The sequence below is a fragment of the Pipistrellus hanaki genome (genome assembly GCF_964339955.1).
Source record: "Pipistrellus hanaki genome assembly, contig: scaffold_106, whole genome shotgun sequence".
Taxonomy (NCBI): domain Eukaryota; kingdom Metazoa; phylum Chordata; class Mammalia; order Chiroptera; family Vespertilionidae; genus Pipistrellus; species Pipistrellus hanaki.
In genome coordinates this window covers 38,000-45,000 of record NW_028182231.1, presented here as the reverse complement: position 1 = coordinate 45,000, position 7,001 = coordinate 38,000, and the positions used below count along the sequence as shown (strand labels likewise).

The window sequence follows — 7,001 nt, the reverse complement described above, 5'->3', positions numbered from 1 at the left end:
GGAACAGCGTGAGCGGAGGCTCAGAGGCAGGACTCCTGGTGTGCAGGGAAAGCCAAGCGGCGAGCTTGGCCGGAGGGGTGAGGGAGGCTGGGCCGGAGGGGTGAGGGAGGCGGGGCCGGAGGGGTGAGGGAGGCTGGGCCGGAGGGGTGAGGGAGGCGGGGCCGGAGGGGTGAGGGAGGCGGGGCCCGGGCCAGGCCCGCTGTGCTGGTCCAAGGAGCCGGGCCTCCCCGGGGGCAGCGGGCGCTGTCTTTTGGTCAGAAGTATGTTTCAGGACTTTTATTATTATTTTTATTTATTTTATTTATTTTTAGGACTTTTATTTATTTTTTTAAAAATATATTTTTATTGATTTCAGAGAGGAAGGGAGAGGGAGAGAGATATAGAAACATCACTGATGAGAGAGAATCATGGACTGCCTGCCTCCTGCACCCTCACTGGGGGCGGAGCCTCCACCTGGCATGCGCCCTGACCGGGAATGGAACCGTGACCTCCTGGCTCATTGGTTGACGCCTGTTTAAGACTTTTGTTCTGGGGGCTGGTGTGGCGGGGCCTGGGCCATGCGGCAGGGGAGGCCTGGCCGGGCTGTGGGGCCTTCGGGGAGCTCGTTCCTCTGTGAGCTGTCCGCACAGTCAGCACCTCTGGCTGCTTCGTGGCCTCTCGGAGGCCCTGGCCCGCCGGGCTCTGGCCCCGAGGACCACCACACCTGGACGGGCTTCTGAGGAGGGAGCCCTACCGAGCGGAGGGCGTTTCTCAGCCAGAATTCCAGCCTTTCCGCCGGGCTGCCCAGGCCAGCTCGGGGCTCACTCTCCCCCGTGACCCGGGAGGAGGCAGCGCAGAGAGGTCAGGCATCCCACAGCCCAGCAGCACCGTCTGAAGCCGAAGCTGAGCCCTGCTTCTCTCGATCCGGAAGTCTAGGCGCCTCTCCATGAGGAGCCCGAGGCTGAGAGCACCAGAGAGGCTCCGTGCCTCTGCCTCAGGCCCTTTGCACGTGCCGTGCCCTCTGCCCCGGCTCTGCCCCGGTTCTGCCCCGGCTCTGCCCCCGCTCTGTCCCCGGCTCTGCCCCGACTCTGCCCCGGCTCTGCCCCCGCTCTGTCCCGGCTCTTTCCCCGGCTCCGCCCCGGCTCTGCCCCCGCTCTGCCCCCGCTCTGCCCCCGCTCTGCCCCTGCTCTGTCCCTGCTCTGTCCCCGGCTCTGTCCCCGGGTCCGGGCAGGCCTGGCTCCCTCTCGGCCTTTGCTTCTGTGGTGACGTCACCTCTTCAGACAGGCCTTTCTTATCACCCAACTTAAAAGGCACCCTCCTTTCCCCGGTGCCTGTCACCCCATCACCCCTTCTGCCCCTTGTGGGTCCATCTGCTCCTCTGAAAACAGCTCTGTGTTTGCTTAGGGGGTGACTTTACTGCCCCTCCCCACCCCCGGTGAGGGCCGTGGCTGCCGTGCTTTTCCTGCTCTTTCTGCCCCGGGAACGGGGGCCGCAGGAGGGCCGGCCGTGGAGGCCAGTGAGCCTGAGTCTGCGTGGGCCATCACACCCCCCACCTCCTCCCCAGGTCCTCTCCCCCACCCTGGCTCCGGAGGCTCCCGCGGTGCAGCGGGACCTGTGACCGGCCCAGGGTCACTCTGCTGGACAGCAGGCACCTCCGCCTCTTCCTCACGGCCCCCGCCTGCGCGCTGCGTCCCGGCCCGGGGGCGCTCCCGCCGAAGCCGTTGGTGGGAATGGCTCCCGCTCCGCGATGGCCGGTCTGCACGCTGGCTGCGCGCTGCGGCTCCATAAATATTAAACGGCGTCAACAGAGGCTCCGCGCTCCCGCGCGCTCCGCTCCCCGATTCCTCCGCGGCGCGGCGAACCCCTTCATGGGGACGCGGCTCTCACCGCGCAGCCCCCGGGGCCGGACGTGTGCGCTGCCTTCTCCGGCCGCGTCCCCGGAGCAGCCCCGGCTCCCCTCTTCCCCGGCCGGTGGGTGCAGGCCCCCGGGGCCCTTCATAAGGACCATGCCCACCCGCCAGCCTCCTGCGGATTCTCGGGGTGGAAAGGGGAGGGGGCGATGGCTCTTCAACCTTAAGCCGAGCCCTCTCGACACCACCCTCTGCCAGGCCCGAGCTGGCACCAGGGAGGGAGTCTGGCACTCTGACACTCTGTCCGTCCACCCCCATCCTCCCTGCATCCTCCCTCCTCCCTGCACCTGTCTCTCCCTCCCTCCTTCCCTCCCTCCCTCACTCAGTATTCAGGAGGCCTGGTGGGATGGGCTGATGCAATCAGGAACAGCGTGTTTATTGGGCACTTACTATGTGCTGGGCTCTGCGAGGAGCAGTCTGCACGCATCGCCTCATTTAACCTTCCCGGCAGAGCTGCCGGTCCCTCCGTGCAGAGCCTGGGCTGGGAGCCGCCAGCTCAGGTCCATGCGCACGGTCCCCGCAGAGCAACCGTGGCCCCCGCAGAGCAGCGTGGTCCCCCCAGAGCAGCCGTGTCCCCGCAGAGCAGCCGTGTCCCCGCAGAGCAGCCGTGTCCCCGCAGAGCAGCGTGGCAGGGTGCAGAGCAGCGTGGTCCCCGCAGAGCAGCCGTGTCCCCGCAGAGCAGCGTGGTCCCCCCAGAGCAGCGTGGTCCCCGCAGAGCAGCGTGGTCCCTGCAGAGCAGCGTGGTCCCCGCAGAGCAGCGTGGTCCCCCCAGAGCAGCCGTGTCCCCGCAGAGCAGCGTGGTCCCCCCAGAGCAGCCATGTCCCCGCAGAGCAGCGTGGTCCCCCCAGAGCAGCCGTGTCCCCGCAGAGCAGCGTGGTCCCCGCAGAGCAGCGTGGTCCCCGCAGAGCAGCGTGGTCCCCGCAGAGCAGCCGTGTCCCCGCAGAGCAGCCGTGTCCCCGCAGAGCAGCGTGGCAGGGTGCAGAGCAGCGTGGTCCCCGCAGAGCAGCCGTGTCCCCGCAGAGCAGCGTGGTCCCCCCAGAGCAGCGTGGTCCCCGCAGAGCAGCGTGGTCCCCGCAGAGCAGCGTGGTCCCCCCAGAGCAGCCCTGTCCCCGCAGAGCAGCGTGGTCCCCGCAGAGCAGCGTGGTCCCCGCAGAGCAGCGTGGTCCCCGCAGAGCAGCCGTGTCCCCGCAGAGCAGCCGTGTCCCCGCAGAGCAGCGTGGTCCCCGCAGAGCAGCCGTGTCCCCGCAGAGCAGCGTGGTCCCCGCAGAGCAGCGTGGTCCCCGCAGAGCAGCGTGGTCCCCCCAGAGCAGCCGTGTCCCCGCAGAGCAGCGTGGTCCCCGCAGAGCAGCGTGGTCCCCGCAGAGCAGCGTGGTCCCCCCAGAGCAGCGTGGTCCCCCCAGAGCAGCGTGGTCCCCGCAGAGCAGCGTGGTCCCCGCAGAGCAGCGTGGTCCCCCCAGAGCAGCCTGGTCCCCCCAGAGCAGCCGTGTCCCCGCAGAGCAGCGTGGTCCCCGCAGAGCAGTGTGGGGAGCAGCGTGGTCCCCCCAGAGCAGCCGTGTCCCCGCAGAGCAGCGTGGTCCCCCCAGAGCAGCGTGGTCCCCGCAGAGCAGCGTGGTCCCCGCAGAGCAGCGTGGTCCCCGCAGAGCAGCGTGGTCCCCCCCAGAGCAGCCGTGTCCCCGCAGAGCAGCGTGGTCCCCCAGAGCAGCCGTGTCCCCGCAGAGCAGCGTGGTCCCCCAGAGCAGCCGGTCCCCGCAAGGCAGCCGTGTCCCCGCAGAGCAGCGTGGTCCCCCCAGAGCAGCGTGGTCCCCGCAGAGCAGCGTGGTCCCCGCAGAGCAGCGTGGTCCCCGCAGAGCAGCCGTGTCCCCGCAGAGCAGCCGTGTCCCCGCAGAGCAGCCGTGTCCCCGCAGAGCAGCGTGGCAGGGTGCAGAGCAGCGTGGTCCCCGCAGAGCAGCCGTGTCCCCGCAGAGCAGCGTGGTCCCCCCAGAGCAGCGTGGTCCCCGCAGAGCAGCGTGGTCCCCGCAGAGCAGCGTGGTCCCCCCAGAGCAGCCGTGTCCCCGCAGAGCAGCGTGGTCCCCCCAGAGCAGCCGTGTCCCCGCAGAGCAGCGTGGTCCCCGCAGAGCAGCGTGGTCCCCGCAGAGCAGCCGTGTCCCCGCAGAGCAGCCGTGTCCCCGCAGAGCAGCCGTGTCCCCGCAGAACAGCGTGGTCCCCGCAGAACAGCGTGGTCCCCGCAGAGCAGCCGTGTCCCCGCAGAGCAGCGTGGTCCCCGCAGAGCAGCGTGGTCCCCGCAGAGCAGCGTGGTCCCCCCAGAGCAGCCGTGTCCCCGCAGAGCAGCGTGGTCCCCGCAGAGCAGCGTGGTCCCCGCAGAGCAGCGTGGTCCCCCCAGAGCAGCCGTGTCCCCGCAGAGCAGCGTGGTCCCCGCAGAGCAGTGTGGGGAGCAGCGTGGTCCCCCCAGAGCAGCCGTGTCCCCGCAGAGCAGCGTGGTCCCCGCAGAGCAGCGTGGTCCCCGCAGAGCAGCGTGGTCCCCGCAGAGCAGCCGTGTCCCGCAGAGCAGCCGTGTCCCCGCAGAGCAGCGTGGTCCCCGTAGAGCAGCGTGGTCCCCGCAGAGCAGCCGTGTCCCCGCAGAGCAGTCGTGTCCCCGCAGAGCAGCCGTGTCCCCGCAGAACAGCGTGGTCCCCGCAGAGCAGCGTGGTCCCCGCAGAGCAGCCGTGTCCCCGCAGAGCAGCGTGGTCCCCGCAGAGCAGCGTGGTCCCCCAGAGCAGCGTGGTCACCCCAGAGCAGCCGTGTCCCCGCAGAGCAGCGTGGTCCCCGCAGAGCAGCGTGGTCCCCGCAGAGCAGCGTGGTCCCCGCAGAGCAGCGTGGTCCCCCCAGAGCAGCGTGGTCCCCCCAGAGCAGCCGTTTCCCCGCAGAGCAGCGTGGTCCCCCCAGAGCAGCGTGGTCCCCCCAGAGCAGCGTGGTCCCCCCAGAGCAGCCGTGTCCCCGCAGAGCAGCGTGGTCTCCGCAGAGCAGTGTGGTCCCCGCAGAGCAGCGTGGTCCCGAAGAGCAGCGTGGTCCCCCCAGAGCAGCCGTGTCCCCGCAGAGCAGCGTGGCAGGGTGCAGAGCCGTGTGGTCCCCGCAGAGCAGCGTGGTCCCCGCAGAGCAGTCGTGTCCCCGCAGAGCAGCGTGGTCCCCGCAGAGCAGCGTGTCCCCGCAGAGCAGCGTGGTCCCCCCAGAGCAGCCGTGTCCCCGCAGAGCAGCCGTGTCCCCGCAGAGCAGCGTGGTCCCCGCAGAGCAGTCGTGTCCCCACAGAGCAGCGTGGTCCCCGCAGAACAGCATGGCAGGTGCAGAGCAGGGGCGTGGCGGCAGGCGTGTGAGAGGATCTGGGTGCCCAGGGCTCCTGGAGCTGCCCCTTTCCTCACACCGACACCCCGCACCTCAGAGGCCCCGCCCCGGCGGCCCTGCTCCCCCAGGCCTCCACACACGGCCTCCGCACACGGGCCTCCCCACACGGGCCTCCCTTCTGCACACGGGCCTCCCCACACGGGCCTCCATGCACGGGCCTCCACACACAAGTCCCTGCACACGGGCCTCCCTCCCGCACACGGGCCTCCGCACACGGCCTCCGCACACGGGCCTCCCTCCCGCACACGGGCCTCCGCACACAGGCAGGGGAGCGGAATGGTGATCGCAGAGTAACTGCCGGTGTCAGCTGGGCCCGGGCGCCCGCCAGGCACCGGGTCAGGGCCCCCATTCCCGGAGCCTGCACGGCTGTCCTGGGAGGCGAGGCTCTGCTTTCCAAACGAGTTCTCCGGAACAGGAGGCCGAGGAAGCTCAGAGAGGGTGGGAAGTCGGCCTGAGGTCACACAACAGATCGGTACGAGGCAGATCTGGGTTGTGGCAGCTCTGGACCTCGGCTTCTGCTGCCCGAGGCTTCTCCCCAACTTCCCCCAATTGGCTCTGTGAGTCCGGGGCCAGGACCCCGGGCGCCCACTCCGAGGCCACCCCGCCATGTCCATGTGGGGGGGGGCACTCCGATGGAGCCGCTCGCTCAGACAGGCTCGCCGCGGGGAGGCCAGTTTTCTCGGGGGCGGGGGGGCTGTGCTGTGAGCCGGGACGTGCTCTGTGTGTGCGAGGGGCTTGGAGAGAGGATCCGCTGTTGCACCTTGTGTGGCCGGGATTGTGAGGTTCCTTTTAGCATCACTAGCCCATTCCTCCCGTGCTCTGACCAGAATGCTCTCAGCCTCTAATTTTGTCGTTTTCTGAGCTCATTTGTGTTCTGACCGTGTGGGTCCTTTTTCCACCGCGCAGTGAAGGGGGTTTTCTTTGTTCGGCGTGGCTGGGCTGTGACCGGCCGGAGCGCTTGCACCACGCCGTGTCCTCCGTGGTTAGTGCCGGGCGCACGGAGTGGCCACACGCGGGACAGAACCACGCGCGTTCAGGCGTTTCCTCTTACGTGGTTCCAATGGTGACGATGGCGCCGAGCCACGAGGGACGGAGCCACGGAGGGACGGAGCCACGGGGCGCGTGGCCTGGGGAGGAGGCGCCGGGGCCTGGCGGGGGGGGGTGGGGGCGGTGTGGGCCTCACACCACGGTCGCGGGTGGTTCCCATGCAAACCCCACTTTCCAATGACACAAACCCAACCAGTGCGGACCGTGCCAGGAGCTGTGGTTCTGAGTGGATCCAGGGGACTGGGTCCCTGAGAGGCTTAGGAAGGCGTCGGGGAGGGTTTTGGTGAAGGTGGATTCCCCGCTCCCACCCGCCCCTCCGCGGCCACCCGGAGCGGGAGCAGCAGCCGGAGCGGGAGCCGGGCGGGAGCCGGAGCGGGAGCCGGAGCGGGGGCTGGGCGGGAGCCGGGGCCGGAGCGGGAGCCGGAGCGGGGGCCGGGCGGGAGCCGGAGCGGGGGCCGGGCCCGAGCAGGGGGAGCCTCAGAGGGCTGCCTGCCGGGAAACTCCCTCTGCTCCCGGCTCCGGGCAGATGGGTGCCGGGAGGAACGCGCTGCCGCCCACCTGCCGGGGCTTGCAGGGTGGGTGTGGGGCCTGGGGAGGGGGTGCGTCCGGGTCCGAGGGAGGGCTGGGTGGAGGGGATCCCCCCTGCTCCGGTTTGGAGCGGAGAAGCTCACCTCACCTGTTGGCAGCGCT

The 7,001-nt window shown here is 69.9% G+C and overlaps 1 protein-coding gene across 1 annotated transcript in view; it reads left to right on the top strand.

The window, feature by feature from the left end:
- LOC311616198 (metallophosphoesterase domain-containing protein 1-like) overlaps positions 1–7,001 on the top strand; it is a gene marked incomplete at its 3' end in the record, with an annotated part of 35,665 nt that overhangs the window by 2,849 nt on the left and 25,815 nt on the right. The gene's annotated exons all lie outside the window — the stretch shown is intronic.